The following is a 26,577-nucleotide window of genomic DNA, read 5'->3' as shown; positions in this document are numbered from 1 at the left end:
CTGATGTGGCTTGCAGCAGAAGCCGAAGGTTTTTAAGATTAGTTTATTTTTATTTCAGGTTATTTTTGCCTTTCTGCTAGCATATTTAATGATGCTAAACATCGTTTAGCCCCACTCCTCTCTCCCCCCCCAACTGAATTGTTTCTAAATATAAATTTATTGACGTCTTATATATTACTTATCTAAGGTGTCCTCAATCTTGTGAATCTCAGTGTATTACAAATAAAGACTGGCTAGTGTTTTTTCTCTATATTGCATTAAGGGATTCTCTTTAACTGAAACAGGGCCGTCGGTATAATAGCATTATACAGGAAATAAACAAATGTATTTTTAAGAGCGAGGTACTACTTAATCCTTTTTGCACTGAAAACTATATATATATTGAAGTTAAGAGTGTGGCTACCGGAGTGCGTAGCTTAATTTGGACGGTGAGGAAATTATGACATTGAATTAAGGGTTTCAAGAAATGTTATTTTAATGCCATAGGGACGTGAAGTACTCTGTGCATTTCTGTCTTTTTAAACACCAGAGAGGTAGCCGTTAAATTGGAATGCCCATATGAAAATATCATTGTTTTTTTCCCCTAAGCCATATGTTACCGTTATTGTCAACTCGCCAACAGACTAATTCATTGAGGCTTCATTGAGTTTAAAGTAGCAGAGGATGCATTTTTCTGTTCTCAGGCGTTCATTGCGAGTCCTTTTCCCATCACTCGATCTCCGCATCTGATTGTATTACAATCCTGTTGGTTGTTGCGTGGCCGTGCTATCTACCTGAGGGATTGCCGTTGCAGAGACAAGCTGCTTGCAGTGTTCAGGCAACGAGGGCTTACCAGTAGGATGAGCTGGATAATTTGTGACCGGCAGGTACTTGTGACAGAAATGCAGCTTCCACCCTTAATAATCTTCAGAACGTGGTTACCACAAACCTTCTGACTTAGAAGCACTTCTTACTGTCCGTCTGTCCCAGGCGTTGCAAATAGATGCTAAACTTCCTTCTAAAGACTGTTCGGCGCCTGTCTGTGGAGTGGCAGTGCTCCCTGGGAAGTAAACTGCGAGTCGGTTTACCCTCTTCTTAGTGAATTTTTAATGTCAATCTCGTCCCTTTTCTAGATTCCACAGTTGATCTAAAAGAAGGAATAACTTGACTAAAAACGACACTTTTTTTATTTTTTTTATTTTTTTTTTAGTTTCACATTTTTATTATTTGAGCATCCCCAGACTTCAAGAAGTATATATTCTTAGAAATGTTGTGGCTAACGTGTAAGACACTTTCCTCCACAATTTAGGCATGCAGTATCTAAAAGATCTTGAACTTGAACTTGAACTTGAAAATGATGGTCGCAGCGACTGACTGTATAGGGCAGTGGTTCCCAACCTGTGGTCCAGGGACTTCTGGGTGTCCGCGAAGCCTCCTCAGAGGGTCTGTGACTACTTCGAAAATTAAATAATATTAACAAAATAAAAAAGTGTACATAAATAAAGTGGCTAAATGTACAATTGAAAATTTTTAAACTTACTGCAAATGTCAAGGGATCCGTAATGGGAGGCAAAAAATTAAATTGGTATCCTCACATTGATTCGTGGGAGCAGTGCAGGTGCATCAAACAGAATATAGTATGGGCAATGTGTGGCTTCAATTGAATTTAGAAAATCTGAAGCCTTCTTTTTAAAATTAATTTCTTTATTTTTTTATTGATATTTGTTTGCAAATTAAAATGTGGTATCATTTGTCTGTTTGATTTATGCTTGTTTCTGTATTTTTTTTGTATATTGTTATGCATTTCAAATCATCAGCGGTGTTTAGGCCGGGGTCTCTGGCTTCCAGTAACGACTCAGTTTTGGGTCCTCAGATTCCAGTAATGGTTCAGTGGGGGGGGGTCTCTGGGTTCCAGTATTGATAAAGTGAGGACCCTCAGAAGTCAGAAGGTTGGGAACCACTGGTCTAGGGCATACGTGATCCTTCCACAGTTTTTGATGATATGCATCTATACTTTGAAGGTCACTGTTGTGCTCAAAGACAGAAGCATATTGTTCTTGCAAGAACTGAGGGAGCTGCTCAGCCACGTCACAAGTGTCTCTGAAGTTTAATGGTGAGTTCCAATATTTTTGGCAAAGTATGCTTTCAAAAGATGCACCTCAGTGGGCAGTTGTATTTTATAAAATACCAATTTTTGTTGACTAAATGCAATCTTAATTTTTGCTAAATACAAGTCTTAAGCGAATTGCCACCAATGATAATTTCTTCATTGTTCTGTCTTTATAGTAGTATAAGTTCTGATAATTAACTGTGAGAACACAAAATGCGCTACTCGGCCGCAAATTAGGACATCTGTTGAAAAATGTTCCTTAATATCTCTCTCTCCCTATCAATTTTAACTTATGCAGTTATTTTCGTTCCAGCCATTTATTGTCGAAAATGGCAGCATTTCGACGAACATTCGGTTTCATCTTTTGAGGGCTCCTACCCATCTCGCTGACTGTAGATCATCTCTTGAGCTTGCAGTATTTTAAACGGTAACTGTGACAAAATGTAAGCAATACTCTCCCGTTCGAGAAAAGAAAGAAAATAATAATTTTACAAATGTGCTTTGGATGTAAAAAGTTGGTTCCAGTATTACGTTCTAGATTTGAGGATGACCATTTTTTTTTTTTATTTTTTTTTTTTAAATGTTTTACCTCTTGATAGCATTGCACCCATTTATATGAGGGGCACAGCATTATAATTAGTCCAAATTGCCAGTTTAGGGTCCTAAAAAGGACAGCGCTCTGTGTACGGAGGAGTTCCGGGTCGATTGTGGTTTTCAGCTCTACGTAAACCTTTCTCAAAATAGTGTTTAATCTGATTCTCTGATCTTGTTTTTTGTTGTTCACATATCCAAAGTACACGTTGAGCAGGGACGCGGAATTAATCTGAAGGTGAATGGCAGAGCAGTTGTTAGCAGAAAGACCTCAACAGGAACCATTAATCGTGTTTGTTTCATTTTTATTTTGCCGTTTGTCGTTTTTCTTATTTTGTGACTGTAGGAGGGCTAATCCTGCATCTGTTAGGGCATAGCCGTGAATACTGCATTTCGGTCTTGTACCTGTTTTTTGCCTGGCGTTTCGTTTAACAAGCTTGCGCAGTCTGGTACTTCCAGCCTTGTTGGTCTCCTGGTGAACTGGTGGTACTAATGACTAAAGTGTCTTTTTATCTGCTGGCCCCTTCTACCGTCCCATGCACAACTTCTCTTTGGCTGGTGCATCTTCTGAAGTCAAACTCGGAATAGGTTGTTTAATTGCTTGACAAATGTGTACCTCTCTCCAAAGGGCAGCAGAGCACTTTACAGAGAGTGCTTTTATGTGATCAAGAGCACCTCCACTCTGCCCGCTTCACTTGATGCACATCTGCTCTACACCACTCCATCCTGTGCAAATACACTCTACCCCACACTACTCTACTATGCACCACTGCACTCTTTGCCTTTGCACTCTATGCCAGTCCACTCTAACCCATTCTAATCTACGCCACTATATTCCACTCTGCACCATTCCCTCTAATCTCTCCACTCTGTCTCTGCAAGCTGCACTGTGCACCCCAATCCACTCTATCCCACTGCACTGTTAGGTACTTTATTCTATGCCACTTCACTCTACACCATTTTACTCAAAACTAATAAACTCTACGCCAATCTACTCTGCACCACTGCACTGTCCACTACTATACTCTACTCTGCGACCCTCTACACCACTGCACTGTATGCCATTTTACTCTTCACCACTCTGTGCCACTGCACTCTACACTAATGCATTTGTTGCCACGTTACACCACCACACTCTTCAACACTGAACTCTGAAACACTGCACTCTGCCACTGAACTCATAGCCACTCTATTTTGTTCCACTGCACTCTAAACTGCACCACTCTACGCCATTCTGTGCCATTGCACTCTACACCACTACACTGTACTCCACTCCTACTGTGAACCACTGCACTCTACACCTCTGTACTCTACTGTGCACCACTGTCCTCTATGCCAGTGCTCTCTTCCCCACTCAACTATGCACCACTATTCTCTTAGCCACTGCATCACTGTACTGTGTGCCACTCCACTCCATTCCGTTCCTCTCTACTCCTTCAGTGGCAGTCCACAATAGTCTACACCACTCTACTCTGTACCACGCCAATCCACAACTTTCTCTACCACTCCATAACACTCCACCAGGCTCCTTTCTACTCTACTTTACAACACTCCACTCTCCTTTACCCCAGTTACTTTTAGCCATGCTGAACAGCCATGCTGTGTACAATAGAACTAAAATGTATTGGCAAAGCCAATGGCTCAGTGGTTGTTTATGGCTGAGCTGTCAGTTATCAGTGTGCACGTGAAAGCCTATGTTGTGTAGATTGAAGGATCTAGGCCTGAAATGTCAAGGATATCTTGGAGGAGTCGGAGGCTGCCAAGTGTTTTGGGAGTGCAGATCATTATTTAAAATTGTATTTGTCTTCCATTAGCTAGACTTCTAAAATCTTGTATTTTTCTTACTTTCACCCCAGTGGTCCATCTGCAGTCAACTGGTATTTTCCACACTTGCTTTGTTAACAAATGAAGTGCCATTTATGGTAGTTGTTGCAAACATTCTCTGCCTGTCTTGGAAGATCTCTGCTGCTTACCCATATTTTTATTTTTCTAACCTGGACAATGTTTTTTTTTTTTTTTTTTTTTTTTTTTCATGAAACTTGACAATCGGTTAGTTCTCTGGAGGTGTCTTACATTTTTGTTATGGTGTTAGTCATATGGTTACCCAAAGTGAACCACTATTTCTAGTGAGAGTGCCTACTGTCACCCCAGCTTTGGCTATGAGTAGCTAGTGGTGGTAGCAGAATGTTTTTAGTTTAGAGACACAGGTTTGGCTATACCCCTGTAGCAACACTACCAAATAGATCTTTGTTCATGTTTGCAGTCCAGGGACTTTTTTTCTCCCTATTATTCTTATTAGTATTTTCCTGAACAGTTGATTTAATCATAGTTCTGCATCATCAATAAACAATATGTGTGCTATGCAGTGTGTCATTACTTACATCATGTAACATATGCCTGTGTTGCAAAATATATTGCAGACGTTTGGTAGGTAAAACAGAAACCCAGTGGAACCAACCTTTGAGCCATTTTTTTTTTTTTACCCAGCCAGATCCCTCCCTTCCAATCAGATATAATTGCTCATCAAGAACATTTGCGTAGATCGCCCACACCCTGCCCATCGGTCACCGCTGCAAGTAAGTGACATCCAGGGAGTCCCTTGCTTATCCTTATGGAACATTTGGGTGTTATGAGTGTGTTTGTGCATGTATTCACTGAGAACAAGTAAATGGAATGCGCCCATTTGGGACACAATATGCATGGATGCATAAAAAGTTGGTCTTTTTGTATTGCATCTTTGTGCTCGGGATCCCCTATTTGAAACCAGAATTAACTTTTAAGTCGGGGCGTATGCTATCTAATTACTTTTTTAAATATAATTTTATCTGCCTTGATGTTGATGTTCAGTAGTGCACTGTAACTTATCTCTTCATGGGTTCATGTGTTTCTGGCTGTTGCCTCTTGAGATGCCTCCCCACTAAACCACAGCTACAACTTGACCTGTCCAAACGGGTGTGACTGTGGACTCTTGGCCAAAGAAGGACTACATCCTTCGGAGAATACTTAGAATTTTGATTAAAGCATAACCGCCTTTGGTAGGCTAAAGCAATACACATTGGCCATTGAAGGAGAGGAGCTAAACGGCTCTCTACGATGTGGTGCTGTGTCCTTATATTGAACCAAACCCTAGAGGACCCTAGGGGCCTTTTTCCAGACCTGGAAGCACCTAACAGCTCTGACCTTCATACTTGCTTGAGTCTGGTGCTTTTTGCAGGACAAAGCTGTCCAGATTCTGGAACAGTTTGAGCCATTTCTCTACCTCTTAGAGTTCAGAGATATCACTGGTTAAAGCTGTGGCTATTCAATCACCCTAAAGTGCAGTTCAAAGGGAGTTGGTGAAGCCTTGGGATCTTGGAGGCGAGCCCACAGTTCACGTGACCACCCGTCTGCTACTTACATGGAGCATCTGTGAATTCAGCCTAATGTCAGTCATCCATTGCTGGGAAAAAAATGTTCATAATTTGAGCACTTTCTGGGAACAAATCCTACTGATGAACATGTTTTGGGAGTCGCCTGGTAGTGGTATGTTATCCAAATGTGTAAGATGATCTAGGATTGAAGCATGGAGCACCCCCGCCAACCCTAGTGTGCTACATAGAATTCAGAAGTCCTGATTAGGTGTGGGTGAAACTTGCATAATTCTGTGTAGCGTAAGCATGTGGAATTACCTAAGAATTGAAAGAGATTACGCTTCAATTACATAAGGAGTGATTTTATGTTTAGCACTATTTCTTAGCACAAAAGTGCCCCCTTGTATCCAGATGCATTTTGTGTTAAGAAATTGCGCTGAATGTAACCGAATACGAATAGCGAGCAGCTCCTCGTGCTCTCTAAATGGGCTCTGGAAGAGTATTTTTCCCTAACTTGCAACTGCCATTTAGAAATGTTTTCTTAGTGCATAATGCATCCTAGTCCAAAATGGAAGTGAGGATGCATTTTGCGCTTGGAAATGGTGCTAAATGCATCAGAACTTGAATAACAAGCACAAGCAGCCACTCATGCTCGTTAAATGTGCTAATGGGACAGGATTTCCCCCCAACTTACTACAGCCATTTATCGCTATTTTCTTAGTGCATAATGCACCTCTTGACAGAATTAGACGCAAGGATGCATTTTCCAGTAAGAAACAGCACTAAAAGCAGCAGAAAACCAATAGTGAGCACGAGCAGCTGCCCATGGTCGCTAAATGTGCTCTTGTGGTAAGATTTTTTTTCTCCCCAAATTACTCTCAATTATGCATGGAGGAGTACTAGTGTAATAATTGGTAATTATGCATCAAAGAGTATCACGGAACTACTGAAATTACTCCGATAACTCTGGCATAATTGAAATTCCTCCCAGTTCTATTGAGATTGAGTGTAGTTTACATGCGCCTTTTTCAGAGCTGCCCTCGTTTGGACTGGGCTGAGCAATCAGAATGGCAATTATGTAAGGCACATGGAGGTCTTCTAGCACCTACTGACGCTGGATATTCTGTTTATGTGAAACTGGTTTGATTTGCACCCATTTCTGCATTCACTGTTGTCTGGCATGTGCGACTTTTATGGCAAGACTAATGGAGGTGGTGACGTATATCATGACATCCAGGCAACATGAACTTCTTGATGGCACCCTTACAGTGTGGTTGCATCATGCATGTCACTCATACACAGGTTACATTCTGCTTGCATGCATACCCTTGAGAGGCTTTGATGTTGCTGAGGTTCAGGAGTACCTCCGCGCTGGTACACTGCATATTATTATTCACCCCTCGTCTTTGCAATTTCAGTAATGGAAAGGCATTTTTCTTTGTATGAAAGTCAATTATAGATTGCTCCCACTTTTCCTGTTTCTTTCCTTGCCTCATGTAGTTTTTTAAATAGAATGTTAGGTGAGGTATTTTAATCATATTTTGAGAAAAAAAGTTGGTCTTTTAATTTTGACTGGAGATGAACAATGAATTTTATAAAACAATCTTGTAAAAAGCACACATAAGTAGACTGAGGAATTCTATACAAAACATATGATGCACCTGTGTGCTTAGTAGTAGGGTGTTGGCAAAAGACGCATGGGGAACAGAAAAGAGGGAGAAAGTGACTACATTAATGAGACCAATTTGTAAAACAGTGCAACACACATAATTTCAGTACTAAGTGGAAATCCAAAGTTACTATCTCATCAACTAGAAAGCTCACACATCTTTACCCATGCCCACACCTCTCACCATCTTAGACCTTTCATTTTGTAATTGCATTTGGGTTGTATATCATCTACAAATGTTCAACTTTCATAGAGTAGATTGAACTATTGTCGACTTCTTCTGCGTAATAACAGGACTGTTCAGACAAGTATTGTAAACAGGTCCACTGGAATTATGTGCTTTGATTTGACTGCGGCTTTTTCCCTATAATCTATGGATTTACCTCATTTGTCACACAATCCATCTGCTGTATAATCTGCAGATTTTGACAAAACCTGGGGTTTCTAGCTCTGAAAGATCAAGTGTTACCAAAATGTAATAACTCATGTTGCTGCACAGTGTAAAGCCCTTCTTAAAGGTTGAGTGGTTATCTTTCAGTTTATTGCTCTGTTTTGAGAGTCAGACTGTTTCTAATGAGGTAAGACCATTACACAGATATTGTTAATGTGTGTAAAAATGAAAAAATATGTTATACTATCACACAATGTGTTGCATTGTGCCACTTAGTTTGTCTTTTCTGACCACATCATTATTAAATCCTGCTACATAATTTGGTCTACCTTGCTCATAATTCCAGTGGCCTTGATTGTATACATCTTTCCAAGCAACGCTGACCTCTGACTGCTAATGTCCTACTTTATTTAGTGGAGGACATTGTTGCTCTCAAAACATTATGATGTTGAGTAATTTGTTTTTCTTTTCTTCTTTTTTTTTTCTCCATATTTCTTTATTGTATTTTAATGTAAATAAGAAGACAATCCAAGTGACGGATCTATGCTGTATATATAAAAAAAAACAAAAAAACAAGAAGCTGCAGCAACATACTGCGAATTCGAGAATTAACATCCAATACAACACACAAAGGTAGCCAGTCCTAGGGGACTGGGGATGAAAGGCAGCAGTATTTGCAGCATTGAGAGACAATTACCGGATAACAGTTACAAGCCTGTTGAATACTGTGCAAATGTTACGCTATAGGCAGGATACAGGAATGTCTGTAGAAAACACAATAAAACATCAAACCTTAAAACATCCTCCATAATCTACAATAAACCGCAATGGACTGAGTAGGCGTGCCGCCGGGACCCGCCAAAGGAGCGCTGAAGAAAAGCCTGTGACAGGGTAGCGGTCTACTAGTTATTATTTATGACTATGGCAGAGGAGGGTGCCGCGGGCGGGACCCCAGTAACCCTTCAACACGCCCGTGTGGAGCAAAATGGGGGGGGGTGACCCACCACCCCGCCCCATCAGTCGGCTCAACTCGCCCTCTATCACCGCAAGCACCCCCGCCCAATCACGGGGATCCGCAGGGGGACCAAATGTAACGTACAATGGTGTGAGCGCCTGCTGCTCCACCAGCACCCCCTCTCCACCCCGCGCAAGTCAGTTATCCATCTCGATGCCAGTGGTAAACTTGGGGATTTCCAAGTCCTGGCTAGGCGTCTTTTTGCCAGTACCAATGCCAGATCCAGGATTTTGTTCGTTGATTTGTTTTTGGAGGTTCTGCGTGTTATACCAAGTAAATAGTGTGCCATGTGTCTGGGCGTGTTCCCTCCCGTGCTTTTATTCAATATCTCTGTTATGATTGTCCAATATTCGACAGCTCGGGGACAAGACCACACCATATGCAAGAAATCAGTAGAATCACTGTGACATCTCGGGCACTCGTCCCGTGCAGTTGTATAGATTCTCGCCAGCCTAGCAGGTGCTAGATAAGTGTGGTGTAAATAATTGAACTGGATGAGTTTGTAGCAGGCATTCATTGGTATAAGTTTAGGAGCTGCGAGGGCCTGCTGCCACTGGCCGCGCAGTACCTCCACCCCCCCACCCCCCCCCCCCCCCCCCCCCCCCAAGCATATCCGAAGTGATGTGAGGGGAGTGGCATCATCTATGCGAAGCGCAATGTAAAAGTTTGTAGCCGCCTTATTTGCATTCCCATGAGTCAGAATTGTCTGGAGCAAAACCGATGTGGCGGGTTCATTGGGTAAGGAACCCCAGTAGGACGCCGCCACCCGAGTTAGGACAGCATAAGTAAGAAAGGATCCAGGAGGGAGGCTAAAGTCATTCAGCAAGTCATCAAATGGTGTCAGCATGCTATCTTTGAAGAGATCATTCCAGTCCATTATTCCCGCCCTCTCCCATGCAACGGCTGTCCGTCTATGTTGGGTAGGGTCCACCCCCCGGTAGCACCCATAGTGGGAGCTGCGGTGCATACAGAGTGACCCGGCCCGACCTGCGGATATACCTGAACCAGCACTTCTCGGCGTTTCTCAGCAATAGGTTAGCCTCCGCAACTGGAGTATCAGAGCTAGATGACAACAGCCGCTTCAGTAACCAGATCATGCCCCCTCATTTAATTGCGGTGTCTAATTCATGCAGATTGTGTCCTGCCAACCAACGCATTACCCACTGCAGCTGAGCTGCCGCAAAGTAAAACTCAAAGTTGGGAGCGCCCAGGCCCTCCTCCCACAGGGGAGTGTAAAGTTTGTTTAAGGCCACTCGTGCTCTGCTCTTGCCCTATATGTGTGCTGTGAGGAAAGAGCGCATCTCTGCAAACCATTTGTTTGGTAGAAGGAACGGAAGAGCTGAGAAATGATACAATAATCTTGAAAGGACCAACATCTTAGCAATAGTCAATCTACCAAGGGGAGAGAGCAGGAGAGAGATCCAGAAAGGTAACGAGGACCTCGTACCCGCCAGAACGCCGCCTATGTTTGCATCTATTAGGTCTTTTACCTCGTGGAAGATCTTGACCCCGAGGTATTTAATGGTATCGTACTCCCACGACAGAGAGGTATGAGGTAATTGCTCACGCTGAGCCATGGGCAACAGTGTGAGGGGAAACAGGTGGGACTTCGACCAATTGACTTGGAGTCCAGAGGCCTCGATAAACTCCTGCAAAAATATTAACAGTTGGGGCAAGGCTGTGGAGGTATATCAGGGTGTTGTCTGCGTAAAGTGATATGAAATGCCACAACCCTCCCACGTAAATTCCCCATTCGGGTGCTCTCATTCTCAAAGCTTGCGCCAAGGGCTTCATAGCTAGCGCGAAGAGGAGCGGCGACTGCGGGCACCCCTGGCGCGTCCCCCGGGCGACATCGAAGGGCTTGGAGAACACTGTGCCCTTCTTCACCCGAGCCATGGGGGAGTTATATAATATGGAGATCCATTTCAGGGAGGTGGGGCCACAGCCTAGCTGCTGGAGAACCTGCAACAGATAAGTCTATCCTAGCGTGTCCAACGCCTTTTCAATATCTAACGAGGCCACCGCTGATTAATTTTGCTCCTTGCTCGCCCAGTTCATAATAGCAAACAATCTGCGAAGGTTTAGGAAAGTGCTTCTACCAGCAATGAATCCGTTTTGGTCAGCATGGATCAACCCTGTAATTATGGGCATAAGTCTATCTGCCAGCAGACGGCTTAATATCTCATAGTCGGTGTTTAGTAATGACAGTGGGCAGTACAAACCCATTTGTAGAGGATCTTTGCCTGGTTTAGGAAGGACCACCAAGGTTGCCTCCCTCAGGGAAGGCAAAGGGCTCCCCCCTCAAACGCTGCATTGTACATTGCCAGCAATCTGGGGGGCCAACATTGCTTGGTAAGTGGCATAAAATTCAACCGACCACCCGTCCATGCCAGGAGTCTTACCTTGTGACAAACTTTTTATAGCTCCCTCGAGCTCTGTGAGCTGTAGGGGGGCATCCAGTGACTCCCTCTCTGCTATAGAGAGTGTGGGTAGGTGAAGAGGACAAAAAAACCCTCCCCCACCACCAGATCCCCCCCCAGACATAGAGGCGGCGTATAGTGTAGAGTAGTATTCGAAGAATGCCGTATTAATTTCCTTTTGAGAGTTCAACATTTGGTGATTCCCACCCCGTATTGCAATAGGTGACTGGAAGTGCTCCGTACGGAGCAGCCAAGCCAATAACTTGCCTGCCTTATCCCCCTCTGCATGCTTGCGAGCCAGATAATCAGAGTAGTGTAGGCTAGATAATTTATCTGAAGTCTGCTGATAATTAATCCTAAAATTGGCTAATGGCACAACCGCTTCTGTGTTCATAGGCAAAAGCTGTTCATAGTGTTGCAGCTCGGTCTCGAGCGCATCCAGTTCGCGGCGCAGTGAGAGCGCCACACCATAATTTTTTATTGCATGATCCCTCATCACCACCTTGAAGGCATCCCATTCTACCCGTACATCTGATGCCGTGTCTGCATTAGTTGTAAGATAAGACTCAATATGTTCCCTCACGGTCTTTCTGTATGCAGCCTCTTGTAGTGCCCTCACAGGCATTCTCCAGGTTGGTTTAGCTGGCGGAGCTCAATTCCAACATATCCCTTAGCTTCAAGGGAGAGTGATCAGAGAGTGTACGGCCCAGGTATTCAGCCGTGGTAGCTCTCAGCAGTGCTCCATTGTTGGCGTACACCAGATCAATTCTAGTATGCAGCACATGTAGCCCAGAGTAGTAAGAACACACACGTTCATCAGGGTGAAGGCCTCGCCACACATCATGCAGTTGGTTATTGTCGGACCATAGGCAAAGTTGGTGTGCAAGCGCACCAGACTGAGCCCCTCGTAAGGGGGGGGGGTCGGGATCTATCCAACTCAGACCAAGGACTACCATTTAAGTCTCCCCTATCTCCCCCAATAACATGGTGCCTCCGGGTTGAGGAGAAGAGATACCGATAGAGAGTGCCAGACGGTAGTCTGATTAGTATTAGGTGCACATAGCGAGATTATGGACAATGGCACACCATCCAGGGAACCCTCCAATATAACAAAGCGTCCCTCTGGGTTTATCTTGGTACGTAGTATTGACAGTGGCACCCCAGGAGCCACCCACATCAAAGTCCCTCTAGCATATCTAGAGTATGTTGTGCCAATCATGGACCCACGTCAGCGTCTGCGCATATGCACCAAGTATGGGGCCATGAGGTGTGTCTCTTGAAGCAAGGCCACATGGACATTATGGTGACGGAGAAACTGATAAACCCTGTGCCGCTTGCCAAAGCCTGCCAACCCTCTAACATTCCAAGTCATAAAGGTATATTGCGCCATGGAGCTAGACATATGGATAATGGAATGTGAGCCGGCGGGGGAGCACCCGCCCCTACCAACCAAACAGCAGACCACCCCACCCGCACCCTCAACCCTTCATCCACATAGCACCCCGCATAGCCGGGCACGGCCACCCGTGTCCCCACAAACATGTCCACTGCAAGATAAAAAAGTCAATGTAACCGCAAACAATTTACCCCTGGCTGAATCAAGAAGCGGTGAACAGCAAATAGCACTAAAATGCTTATACCCAACTGAAACATTATAGTTCCTATATGATTACACCTAGGTGTAAAGGGAAGGGGGGGGGGATATGGACAATACAATCGGAGAAGGTTAACCCGAAATGGGTAAGTGAAAAAAACAATCAAGCCAAACCCAGCCAGGCCCAATGAAGTGTCCGTGTTGACAAGCCTGACAGAGTTGTAATGTTACTTCCAAGGTAGAGAGGTTCACCTTAGTGGGTGCGGCACCCCTCACAACAGGTCCTCCGCTGACTGCGGCGTCACCATCAGGCCCTCGCCCAGGATTACTCGCACTTGTTTCATTTCTAAGTCAGGTGACACCACATCCAGGTGGTCCACGCTTCTCACTGAAGATGCACGAGAACCCACTCGCCGCTCCACCTCTGCACAAGCCCGAGCCCTTTCCATGGAGGCCTGTTCAGCAGTAAGGGCTGCCTGTGTGCGCCGGGCCCCGACCCTACGATCCCTCCGCGGGCCGCGCTTCGCAGAGCCCGAAAGAGGATGTGACTGATCCGATGCCATCCCTCTGTCCTCCAGCCATGTCCAGGCCTCCTCTGGCATAGTACAAAAAGTAGTGCAAGTTTCAGTTATGCTCTTCAGGGTATCCGGAAACTGGAGGGCATACTTGATGCTGTGTTCCCTCAATATACGCTTTACGGTGAGGAAGGAAGTGCGTCTACGCTGCACCTCCAGTGTGTAGTCGGGGAAAATGTTCACCTGCAAGTTAGCAATATTCCATGGACCGCCAGCACGAGCCCTTTGTAGGATGTGATCTCTGTCTCTGTAGTTAGAGGCGCACCACCACCGGCTGGGGAGGGGCTCCTGGTGGGGGAGGCCTACCCGGGACCCTATGCGCTCTTTCTACTGAAAAAAAGGAGTGTTTGCCCTAAAGAACTGTTTGGGCCAGCCATTGCTCCATATACAGGTCCATATTGGGGGTCCCCTCCTGTTCAGGAAGGCCCACCACCCTAATATTGTTGCGATGAGCTCTCCCTTCTTGATCCTCAATCCGCTGGTGGAGGCGCAAGACCTCCCTCTGCAGGTCTCGGTGACGTGCTGTGTGGCAGCGGCAAGAGGGGGGCGCAGCTCCGCGACCCCACCCTCCATGCGACGCGCTCCTTCAACTTTCTGTGTTCTTCACACAGGTGTCCCATGTCAATACACTAGGCGTCGATCTTAGGCTCTAAAGTAGATTTGACGCTTTGCACTGCAAGGAGGATATCGTCGAACCTTTGCGTGTGCACCGCAAGTAAGGCCGACACAGATAAGACCTGAGGGACCCCATAGCTGCTCTTCCCTTGCTGCGCACGTGGTGCCAGGCCACCCGCGTCATGCTTGTCAGATTTATTGCACCCCATCACCAAACCGGAAGATGCTTGGGCAGCTTGCTTTCAGGTCGCACTACGAAAAAGGAAACCCCTCTGGCCTTTCGGTGAATCTGAGACATGGAAGACACCTTAATGTTCATGAGTGAAAGGGAAGGGCTCGGCAGTACGTTGGCTAGATAAGATGATCCACAGAGTGGAGAAGAGACCCCCCTCGTTCATCTGCACAGTGGTGCCCCAAGGTTTCAGCAGGAGGAGTTCCATGAAAATCAAATGATTGGGGAAGGAGAGGGGGCCAAGTTAAAACATAAGGGGTGGCCCCCGCCGCACCTCCCCTCTTGTAGCCAGTCCCCGATTTTTCAGCCTCAACTCGTAGCACCAGGGCAATGTCTTTGCCCATCCTCTCCGCACTGCTCAGTTCTGCTTCAGCCCGATCCGGGAGCGCACGCACAGGAGATGGGTTGGGTGGTCCTCGGCCTCCTCCACTCTGCGACCGAAAGTCTGTCTCCCAATGCGCTCACAGGGCCGCCGGGTCTCCGTGACCCCGTTCGCGGCAATTCTGTTCAGGGCGTACCGATGCCCAGAGTCATCCCCAGCGGCCCACGCCTCCCAGCCCGATACCGCCTAGCAGGCCCCGGGCGAGCACAGGCCTTGTACTCCTTGGTGGCGGCTCCCACTTTGAAGTGCCGCAGCAGGGCTGTCGATTTGCCTCGGGAGCCGCACCTTGCACTGGTCAAAGCCACACAGGGCATCCGGATGGCAGCAGGACCATAATTAGATCAGGCGCGGAGGCGGATTTAAGTGTCCGCCATCTTGGCCACGCCCCCCATGATGTTGAGTGCCTTGAGTAATTTACACAGAGGCACTGGTTTTTCCAAGGGTCACCTTCATAAGCCAGTTCCCTGATGATGATCAATTGTTTAACACCATTGACTTTATAAACTACTGTTACCCAACCATTTCTGGCACAGGACTCTGATGGCTCCACAATTTTATAGTACAATGTGGCAGAGCTTAGCATCTGAGGTTTATGGGCTGCTCCTCCCCTTAGGGCGTTTGTGCTGTGAAACGGAAACTAGAGGAAGGAGAGGATGCACGTCTATTAGTTCTGCAGCATCAGCACCAGCCTCAACCTTCTCTCGCGAGCAGAGGGTTGCGATGAGTGCAGCGGAGGAGCTACTATTCAGTGCAAGGGGCTGGTATGTGGCGGGTAGTAACACATAAGGAGGGATGAGGTGAGTGCATTTGTGGTGCTCCAGTTTGTGCAAGGGCCATGTGAAGGTGACCTCCATCGTGGCTTGCGACCCCATGGGCGGTAGAGTTGAGCCATCACATGTGCTTTGAGTGTGGTATTGGGAGGCCAGCAGGGTCACCCAGAACAAATTGGAGCCTGGAGAACTAGAGTAGATTCACAAGTCTTTGCTGTCCTCATTGTGTAGGGTATTTCTCATTAATGGCGTTTTACTAGGTCATCAGTCTTGCTCCTCTTAGTCCTTTGTCCTATTGCATAATTGCTTTTATATTCAGTTCACTGATAGGTACCTGTCAAAAAACAGTGAAACTTCTATTGATCTCAAAAGCTCCAAACGGGCTAGTAGAAGAAGAGCACTCCATATTGCATAATTGATTGGCTTGCCCCAAATTCTTTTGTTCTTCACGCTGCTGGGAAATTAAAAATCAACTGTACATTCTGGACTGAAGTTTCCCAATCTGGAAATGATTGTCTCAGCAGATTCCACCAGTTAATGCTTCAGAATCACTTAAGTTGTCTTCTACTGCTCCCCCTTAAAGGAAGAAGGAAGAGCATAAGAATAAAATAGAAGTGGACTATAAATTTTAATTGGGATGTTTCTTGCCTGGATCATCTCCTTTTAGACTGTACACTCTCAGATATTGAGGTAGCCTCCCATTCTCTACAGTGTATTTCAACAAATTATAAATGGGCCCAACGTGTGGTTGAGAACACTGCCCCACCCCTAAGAGAGACCCTTGCCCTTTTTGAAAGGTGAGAATCATAAAGAAGTTCAAATTTGAAATCAATCTATGGATAAATGTGGAAAAAAGAAAAAGTTGCAGGGTCTTGATCACATTTATTCTCTCAGGAATCTTTTTTTCGTCACTGAGTCGCACGTTGAGCCAGTGCTGCCTTCTACAACTTCACAGCCGTTAACACAAATTACAATCTTCCCTATATTTCCTGTGGAGGAAAAAAGGATGTTCCAATCCCAAAGGGAGTTCAGAAAAGGCAATAAAGGATCAGAGTTCACCACAGGAATTAAATGAAGCTGAACTCCCTTTTAAGAAATGTAAAAAAAAAACAAAAAAAAAACCCTGCTCGAGCGGTGGATTCAGAAAACAAACCAGAGGCGAATTAGGATTCCTCTTGGTGAAACGGGATCTTCAAATTAATGACCAAAAAAGTATTGTGACTCGGAGGCACCTTGCACTGTAGTAATGGAGAAAGTAGCCCATAAAAAAAAAACAAGTATACCTGAAATGACTGTGCCAGCGTCAAACTCTAGTGGCAATAATTTGAGCCCATTAGCGGCGCCTTTTACAACTTCGTTAGTATTGGAGGGCCTGTCTGGGCTGATTATAGATAACTGGTAGTCCTGGTTTTGGCATTATCAACCCCCTATTTAAGTAGGTCACAATCCCTTTCCTCAGATAGGTTGCAAACCAAGAGTAAGCATCATTCAAAGGACCAAGATGATTTATCATGCACAATTGATTTTTGCTCCCTCTTTCCAAGGTTTGCTGGGCCATTAAATTGGTAAATTGCAACGATAATGAAACAACTGTTGATGTTTCCTCCACTGATACCTGCTTCCTCTAAGGAAATTTTATTTTCCTGGTATCAGAGAGCTCTCATACAGTAGTGTGTGTTTTTTATTTTGGCCCAACATAATTCCTGGTATTAGCTCTGCGAACATTGGCTTTATTTATTTTTTAGAAAGAATGGATATAATGAATTTTTGGTCAAAGACTCAAACAACTGTCTGGTACCTGAGAAAGAAGAAGCAAAACGTGGTGTTGGATTTGGGGGACAGAGAATCAGGGCATTTCTCTGAAACTCTAGACAAAAGGTGGATTCTGTGGTGCTTTTAGGACCATACAGACAGATACATCTGTAAACTGATAAATGCCATACCCAGGGATGTCACTCTTTTTAGCAATCCAGTATCCCTGGTATCCTTGAATATGGCCGGAATATATTAAAAATAGGTTACAAAAACCTTCCATTCTGTGTCTTAAGAAAACATGGGCCACTTCCCATTTCGAGGTGGATTCTTTTTATGTTTTCTATTGCCAGGCCTTTAATGTTTCTCGGGGCCATGCAAAGGTGGGGTGGCCATCCTCCTGACAACAGAGTTTGATTGGTCTTTTCATTGCCTCCCACGGCCCTATCATGTATGTAATTTATTTGAGGATAGTCTTCATACCCTCTATGAAATTAAAGCGATCTTTTTTCCTTGTCTATCCCTCCTAGCACAACACAGTGAGATGCTCTTGGGTGTATTTAAATATATTAATGAAATCACAGGTACATAAAGGCACTCCTGGACTAATCACTGGAGATTTTAATGCAAAGATCTCTAACAAAGCCCTACACGATCACAGTTCTGATTTGAAAGAAAGTTGGAATATTCCAGAAGCATAGTTCCTGAAGACATGCAGGCCAAATAAACGAGGAAATCTTATGGTGGCAGACATAAAAATCATTAGGAGCCTTATTTTTGAATAGAAGAATGGCCCTCAATATCCCAGCTAAAGCTACCTGACATGGAATACTAGGTTCTTGTATCATCAAGTATATAGTAATGTCTTGTTCACTATTTGATTGTCTCAGATTTGGCTACAGTAAAAATTTCTCACAGCCTTCCGCAAATGGGGTTTTCACTTCCTATCGAAATGCTTCTAATTGGCCATTAAACATGGAGATGGAATAGCAGATCTATATAAAGCTAATGTAAAGCTTTGTTGGAACCCTACGAACATGGGTATTTTTAGCAAGCTAGTTGCCTTCTTTGTTAAAGTCACAATGGAATCATCAGATATGGATCCACTTGTTTCTTTTGAATTAATCTTGTCTGACTTGGTGCAATATATTGTATTGTATTGTAATAGTATTTATATAGTGCTTACTACCCTGACGAGGCGTCGAATCGCTTTTCGGGGAGTAGCACGCTACTCCGGAGCCCAAAAGAAATTAGTGGGGGATTAGTATAGGGAAATAGGAGTACAGTTTTAGTATTATTAGGAGTTAATTTGAGCCGCGGATATGCAAGTTTGTTAGTTGGATTGACTGGAGTAATGGAGGGGTGGAGGAGGGAAGAATCCAGAAGTGTTAGTTGGGAGTTTATGGTAATATGATTTAGGCTAGGGATGAGTAAAGGGGGGATAGAGGAGGGAAGAGTCTGTGGAAAGGGTTAGGGAGATCATAGTAGCAGGTTGAGATAAACGAGGGAGAATTTAGTAGGGTTATTTGGGAAATCATGGTTGTAAAGTGAGGTTTGGGTGAGTTAGATGTGGAAGAGGAGGGAAAAGCTTAGGCTTGGTTATTTAGGAGATGGAAGTAGTAGAATGGATTTGGGATGAGTCAGAGTCGGAATGGACATTGACAGAGACATGACATGGTTATGGGTAGACAAAAAGTGATATAAAATGAGAACAGGGATTCAAAAGTATCTAATATGGGGCGTGGCTTGGCCTGCCAGCAAGATGGCCGTCACATTGTGAGGCTCTGCTGGGCATCAGGCCTTTTTCCTACATTTATCCTGCTGGGGCGATATGTGTTCCCTGATTTTTCAGTCTGGGCCCCCGGGAGATCTAAGGAGTGCTGTTTGCGGCTGGTTTCTTGGTGTGCGGCTGTTTTTATTCAGTCCGTCCTGCCGGGAGCGTGGCCCGCGGCTTTGGGACGCGGCTGGGGGGGGGACTTTGCGGCACTGCTGACGGGCTTTCCGAGGCGCGGAGCAGGTGTGGCTGCGGTACCCAGAGCTCGGGGTGAGCGCGGTGCTCTGCCTTCTTGGACCGGCTCGGCAGCACTATCGAGCCGCGGTCCTTTTCGGCTGTCGGCGCGCAGGGGGGGTGCATGACCTGGATCTCCTGGACTGTCTCTGCTGCGGAGCTGGGCCTGTGCTGGCCATTGAGACGATTGCTGGAGCGGCGGGAGTGACGAGGCTTGCTCCATCGGGAGCAGAGCGGTCCTGGACACCCTGCAGGTGCCAATCAGGGATTCTGCAGTGCGGCAGGTTGAGGAGGTGAGCGGGGGCGGCCTCCCTTGTGAATTCGGGGACCGGTGGTTCTGTGGCTGCGTGAGGTCTCCCTTGGGCCCGATTGCTGGGCTTGTTTTTTGTCAGCTGGATCGAGCTGGGGAGAAGGACTGAGACTTAAACGGGCGGCGCAGGCCGTCGTTCCTCTCCTCGCTCCTGGCTGTTATCCATTTTTTGGAAGACTGTATAACCCCTCCGTATGGAGCGGTGGAGCTGGTGTTTGTCGTTGCGGGTTGAAGCTGTGTGGCCTTGAGGAGCTGGTTCATCGTTGGATCTATTTGTGGCTCTGGAGTGATCTGGTGGTGGTGCCTATAGGGTCTGAGGTGGATTGGTGGGCCTAGGCTGCTGAATCGCATTACTTTTTAAAGAACCTGGTGCTGATTCTGGCGTGCTCCCCCCTCCCCCCCCGGCCTGCCGCCTTTTGTATGGCAAACGGAGCTCGTGTTTTTCTTGTGCTCTGTCTGCGGCTCGAATATGGGCAAGTCAGATCAGAAACAGGCCACGATCTCCTTTGAAGGTGGAAAAAAGAGGGGTGGCTCATCTGCCCTTAACCTTGGAGACGTACCTGCTTATGAGGGAGCTTCGGAGACCTCGATTAAGGCTATGTTCCTTGATCTCAAGGGCAGCCTTGCTGTCATTGACACCAAGCTGGATCATTTGCCAGCGCATCTAGACATCATTAGGCCAGGGTGGACGATTATGAGGCCCGGTTCGACCATCTGGAATCAGGCACTTAGGAGATAGGGGACCAACGTTCGGGTGATCGGTTGCTCCGCATGGAGCGGGTACTTGAGGTCATACGGAATAAAAATGAGGACTTGGAGGCTCGATCGTGCCGCAACAATATTCGCATAGTGGGCCTCCCGGAATCTACGGATATGGGCCGGATGGAGGACTTTGTGGAGGCAATGTCGGCGGAACTCTTTCCTGGAGAACACTCCAAGATGCTGGTGGTTGAACAAGCGCATAGGGCTTTAGGTCCTCAGCCTCCACCTGGCACCACGCCCCACCCCATTATTGTGCGCTTACTGAATTACCGAGAAAGAGACGCTGTCCTAAGGCTGGCCAGAGAGCGCAGGCCTGTGATTTTCAATAACACTGAGTTGAATATCTTTCCAGACTATACTCCCAATGTGCAGGCTGCGCTCCAAGCGTTCCTGACGGTTAAGTGTGTCCTTAGTCAAATTAATGCTAAATTTTTCCTCATATATCCGGCAAAACTGAGTGTGCACTATGGTGGCAAACTGCACCTTTTTACGGATCCAAAGCTTGCGGCTAAGTTTGCTAAAACGGTGATCAGCGGCTGTGAACCCGAGTGTTCCTGGGACTGGAAATGTTGACCTGAGTGACACTGATTAGATGGGAATGGGTGATGTTTTCTGGGGTTGTCCTCCTTTCTCCATAATTGCTGGGTGGCACTGCTCGACGGTGCTGCCAACTGACTGCCCGTTGTTTGGCTTCTGGATGGCCCGTTTGCCCTCATTCCCCTGTCCCGATTGGGGTAGCGGGTTGGACGGCTCTGCTCACGCCCCTTGGATGAGTCCTATATACTTGATGTATGATAAAATTGTGGGTGTTGATGTTTTGGGGGGTGGGTTATATGATGTGACCCGGTTGGGGTGTCTGCGTGGGTCGGGGGATTGCATGTTCTTGGTTTGGTTTCTCTCTACCTTTTTGTTCCCTCCCTTTTCCCTCTCTCCTTCTATGGGGCTGCTTGGCGGGGTGGGGAGTTGCAGCTGCGTCACGTTCCTGTTGGATTGAGTTAATGATGTCGGGAGGTGAGACATCAGTCAGATGTCTTAATAGGAATGTGTGTGGCTTTAATTACAGACGCAAGGTGTGACTAATGTCCGGTTATGTTAAGCGCTAGGCTATAGATATATGCATGTTACAGGAGACTCATTTAGTGGCGATACGCAGCATCGGCTAAGGGCTGGCTGGATTGGCGAATGTCGGTGTTTTCAAGCTATGCTCGAGGGGTGGCGATTTTGATTCGCAGGGGTTTATGGTGGCACACTCAGAGAGTCATTGTGGACCCTAATGGTTGATATGTCTTGATGTGTGGCATGCTGTTGGACAGAGCCTTTTGACTCATCTCGGTTTATGGTCCGAATACAGACGACCCCGGATTCTTCCACAAGGTATGGCGTTTGGTTGATCCGCTGGGTAGCGGCACAATACTTTGGGGGGAGGGGGGCGATTTCAATGTTGTACTAGTTCCTGTGTTGGATCGGGAGAGTTGGGCTCAGCCACAGCGTGTTTCTGCTGCTGGAGCTCTGTCGTCCATTATGGTGGAGGGCGCCTTGGTGGACTTATGGAGGGTTAAGCATACGACCTACCGGGAGGGTACGTGCATTAACTATGCTCAGAGTAGGTGGTTTTGCATTGATAGTTGGCTTGGTTCGAAGGACGTGGAGCTCTGGGCGCAGTCGGTGGAGCGTATGGCGCGAACCTTGTCCGATCTCTTGCCGGCCAAGTTGGTGCTGCCAGTCTCTGGCGGGCCTGGAGGAGCACGTTTGTGGCGCCTTCCTCATGGGGCGCTGAGAGATGCTGAATTTCGTTCGGACGTTCGTGATGCCATCATTCATTACTTTGCTGAAAATCGCGGTTCTGTGAGCTCGGCGGGTACTCTATGGGAAGCTTTTAAGGTGGTGATCCGCAGTGTCTGCCTTGCGAAACAACATGGTGTGCTGAAAACGCTGAGGCAGGAGTTGGCTGACTTGGTGGGTCAGATTGCGGAGCTTGAGAGAAGTTTGGATGTGGATTGGTCGGGTGCCGCGTTGGCAGATTTACGGGAGGCTGTGTCGCGGTACGAGGAGGCCTCGCTTTGGGAAGTTTGTTTCTTGGGGAAATATGCCAGAGCGCGACGATATGGTGAAGGTGAGAGAGCTGGGCGCACGCTGGCGCATATGCTGCGTCAGCCCTGGGCTAGTAATTATGCCACTGAGATTGATGGCACGGGGGGAGCGAGTGGTGGGGACGGATGGCGTGATGCAGGTTTTCACCAAATTCTTCGCAGATCTATATGCGGCGCCTATTGGGCTGGATACCAATTCGGCTCGGGACTACTTTTCTGAAATCTCTTTACTCTGGTTTGACGATGCACATCGATCTTACTTAGACGCCCCCTTCACTGTTGAGGAGGTTTTGGCGGCGATACGCGGTTTGCCAGGAGACAAGGCCCCTGGGTTAGATGGTCTGACTCCTGCGTTATATAAGGAATATGCCAACATATTGGCTCCTTACCTTTTGGAGGTATATGCCGAATCCATTGGGACTGGGCTTTTACCTGTCTCTTTGCGAGAGGCTTTGATTGTTATGATTCTAAAGCCAGGTAAGGATCCACACTGCTGGGACTCATATCGCCCGCTCTCCATGATCAATATTGATAACAAAATCCTGGCCAAGATGATTGCGACACGATTGCAGCCGTTGCTTCCGAAATTGGTACTGTCGGATCAGTCTGGGTTTGTACCTGGTAGATCTAAGTCTCATAATTTGCGCACGTATTTTGCAATCGCGAGTGCGATTCAGGATGCAGCTTCTGTCTTTTTGGATGCCACTAAGGCTTTTGACTCGCTGGCATGTTTGGCTGCTTGCGAGAGTGGGCATGAGTGCGTGTTTTGTGAAACTTATCAGTCTGCTGTACTCAGAGCCTACCGCCAGACTGTGACTGAATGGCAGCATCTCTGGACCCTTTCGGATTGCTTGGGGGACTCGACAAGGATGTCCCCTTTCCCCACTGCTATTTGCAGTTGCGATGGAGCCTCTTGCGGCGTATCTGAGGCAACATCTTAAGAGAGGGCTCCTGTTTCGCCACCGGCCCATTTTGCTTTCTTTGTATGCTGATGACATAGCGCTGTATGTGCGCGAGCCACAGAAAAACTTAGTTGTGCTCCTGGATGAGATTGTACATTTTGGCAGCTTCTCCGGTATTGCAATCAATTGGTCCAAGTCGGTGGTGCTGCCCCTCTCGGTGGGGACGGTGGAGTTTTTCTCCCGATATCCGATGGGATGGGCGGATGGCCCGGTGCAGTACCTGAATGTGTGGCTCAGCTGGGATGTAATTATGGCTAATTATGGCTAATTATGGCGCAGCGATTGCTTGGTTGGAGGATAAGGCTGAGGCGTGGCACTCGTTGCCGCCTTTGCTCATTGGACGCTTTACGCTTGTGAAAATGGTGGTGCTACCAAAATTCCTATACTTGTTCGTCCATCTGCCTCTTGTTCTCACTGCAAGCTTTCTGTGGCACCTTCGATCTGCGCTGGTGCGTCTGGTCTGGGCGAATGGACAGCCAGGGTCTCCTGTGGGACGCTGATGTTGCCTTTTGAGCTGGGTGGGCTTGCCGCTCCCGACTTGGAGCTTTATTACAATTGCGCTCAGGCCCATTTTGCTTATTATAGGCTGCACCCTATTCGGTATTTATTGCAGCTGGCGCCTGAAAGCGATGCGGTGTGGCCCGACTGTCTGTCTAGGATGGTGGGGGCTCTCCCCCGGCGCAGGGTGAGGGACGTGAGTACGGTCCAGTGCGCTATTAGGGCATGGATTGCGTTGCTGCGAAGGTCCGGGGTGGAGGCGCCGTTTGCCCCCTCCATGTCGGTACTGAATTTTGCGGACAAGAGGATGTTTAGTGACTCGCGATTACTCGACTTTCTTCGTGATTCTGATCTTGATACGCTGGGTGACTGGTGTGAAGACGGGAGGGTGGTCTCTTTGGAGGGGGTGCCGTCTTCTCACAGGCGGTTGGCGGGCCTACTGCTTCTGCTTGCGAAGCGCAGGGTGGCGATGTGCTGGGGTCGTGGCCGGGCTCCCCGCGAGTCTGACTGGTTGCGTGACGCCTCGTTCTGTCATGAACAATTGATGACTTTTTGGGAATTGGCCCCTGAGGGTGCCCAGCCGCGGATATTTTGGGGCCGCTGCGTACTTATTTGGAGTCCCTGCAGTAGTGTTCTTGTGGATGTGAGCTGGCTGGCCGCGTGTGTGGCGTTGTGGCTGCTGAGGGCCTTGATGCGCTATGGTTGCTGTGTGTGAATTGGTCCCTACCCTGCCCCTTCCTCCTTCTTTCCCGGTTATTTTTTTCCTTTGTCTGTAGTTGGTTATTGATGTTTTTAGCCCATGAATGTGCAACATTGCTTTTCTTGTCCCCTGACTCTAGTTTCTAATGGCTTATTACTTCGAGGGAGAGGTTCCGGCCGAACCGGCTGGGTGAATATACCCCTGTGCTCCTGTTTGACCCAATTGCTGCTGGTAGTACAGTTGGGGCCTCCTGTATATTGTTGTGAGACTTTGCATTGTTTCCATCCTGCACTCTCTGTTCTGTGGGCTATTTTGATGCTTGCCATCTGGCTTTTGAAATTAATAAAAAAAAGTTAATATTTTTTTTTTTCAAAAAGTAACTAATATAACAACTTATCTAGGAGCTATGCAATCACCTATGAACATGTTAAGTATAGAATAACAAATATATATGTATATATATACATATGCACACATGTACATACTTAAACCATGAGTAAATATACATTAGTTAAACAGGTTTAAAGAGAATGTGTGTAGTTTATTGTTATGACCTAGTAGCAATACATATTTTCTAAAGAACTATATATAACTAGAATATACACATATTCAGATACAAAATATTTATCAACATAGGCATATGGAGTCCTTAGCTGTTTGAATATGGTGGTTATGAAGGAAAGAGCCAACTCTTAAGTAGTTTTCTGAAGACAATATAGTTATCTGTGGCCATGTAGGTGTGTTCAATATTTTAACACTGTTGTGTCCTTTTAGTTTTTTTCTTTAATAAGCCTCTTTTAAGACTATGTATGTGTGTGTGTATATATATATATATATATATATATATTTTAAAAGAAAGTTATCTCTAAAAATCTTGTGCAGAGAGAAGACCCTTATGTTTATCAAGCAAAATAAATAATTTGATACAGAACAGTTTCTTCTATATTCTTCTGAACATGCACAAATGATTAGATCTCTAAAAAGGAAACTTAACAGGATAAGGGCAGCCAGGAGGAATAGGCAGTGGGATAAGAATTGTTATGATTTACGTTGTGCTGCACAAGAGAATAATATTAGATCCTTTTGGTGCATTTTGGCAAAAATATTGTGGTTCGAGTGTGAAGCCTTTGGCAAATCCAAACTGTTCTCTACAAGTTAGTCCCTCTGCCAACTTTGTGACCAGTCCTCCCAGTTATGAACAAATTATGGGCCATATAGAAAAAGCAAAGCCATCTTCCGCAATGGAACCAGGATACAATTTGTTTATTAATTGTTTTTAAACAAAACTCAATGGAATGGGCAAACAGTTTGAGGCCCTTATTTGTTTATTGCTACTCCTCTGGCCAGAGCCCAAATTCTTGGAAAGGTAGTATAATTGTTCCACTATGTAAAAAAGGGTAGTGAACTATCCCTGGAAACAATAGGCAAATTACCATATTAGGTGCAGAATGGAAGATTTTCGCTCAAGGAGTACTTGAACATCTGCAAAGTTGGGCAGAGGAGCCGAGCATAATCTTGCTGGTACAGTATGGATTCAGAGCCAGTTGCTGGTACAGTATGGATTCAGGGGCAGTTGATCCGTGTTGTATAACATAGCGGTACAACAGTCTGTACAAGATAAATACCTGGGAAGTAAACAGCAGTCTGTTTATATCACATTTATTTACTTTTCAGTGGCATTTGACCTAGTGGACAGGCCGACTCTACGGTAAAAAGTTTAGTCTTTGGGCTTACCCTCTAATTGTCTTTGGTTAATTGTTGCCCTCCATTCATCAGCATGGTGTAAAGTGCTTCAAGAGGGT

The 26,577-nt window shown here is 46.2% G+C and overlaps 1 protein-coding gene across 13 annotated transcripts in view; it reads left to right on the top strand.

Moving 5' to 3' along the window:
* PPARD (peroxisome proliferator activated receptor delta) overlaps positions 1 to 26,577 on the top strand; it is an 81,054-nt gene that overhangs the window by 6,995 nt on the left and 47,482 nt on the right. For 3 of the 13 annotated variants that reach the window (XM_069238800.1, XM_069238789.1, XM_069238794.1), the window contains 2 exons: positions 2,403 to 2,516; positions 5,172 to 5,256. The exons of 2 other annotated variants lie outside the window; for them this stretch is intronic. The gene's annotated coding sequence lies outside the window, so the exon portion shown is untranslated. Of the gene's footprint in view, positions 1 to 2,000; positions 2,093 to 2,402; positions 2,533 to 5,167; positions 5,257 to 26,577 lie in introns of all 13 variants that reach the window. 8 more of the 13 variants (XM_069238796.1, XM_069238801.1, XM_069238792.1 and 5 more) reach the window with 7 other exon arrangements.

This window comes from Pleurodeles waltl, chromosome 6, assembly GCF_031143425.1.
Source record: "Pleurodeles waltl isolate 20211129_DDA chromosome 6, aPleWal1.hap1.20221129, whole genome shotgun sequence".
Taxonomy (NCBI): Eukaryota; Metazoa; Chordata; class Amphibia; order Caudata; family Salamandridae; genus Pleurodeles; species Pleurodeles waltl.
This window is presented reverse-complemented; position numbering and strand designations above follow the sequence as displayed.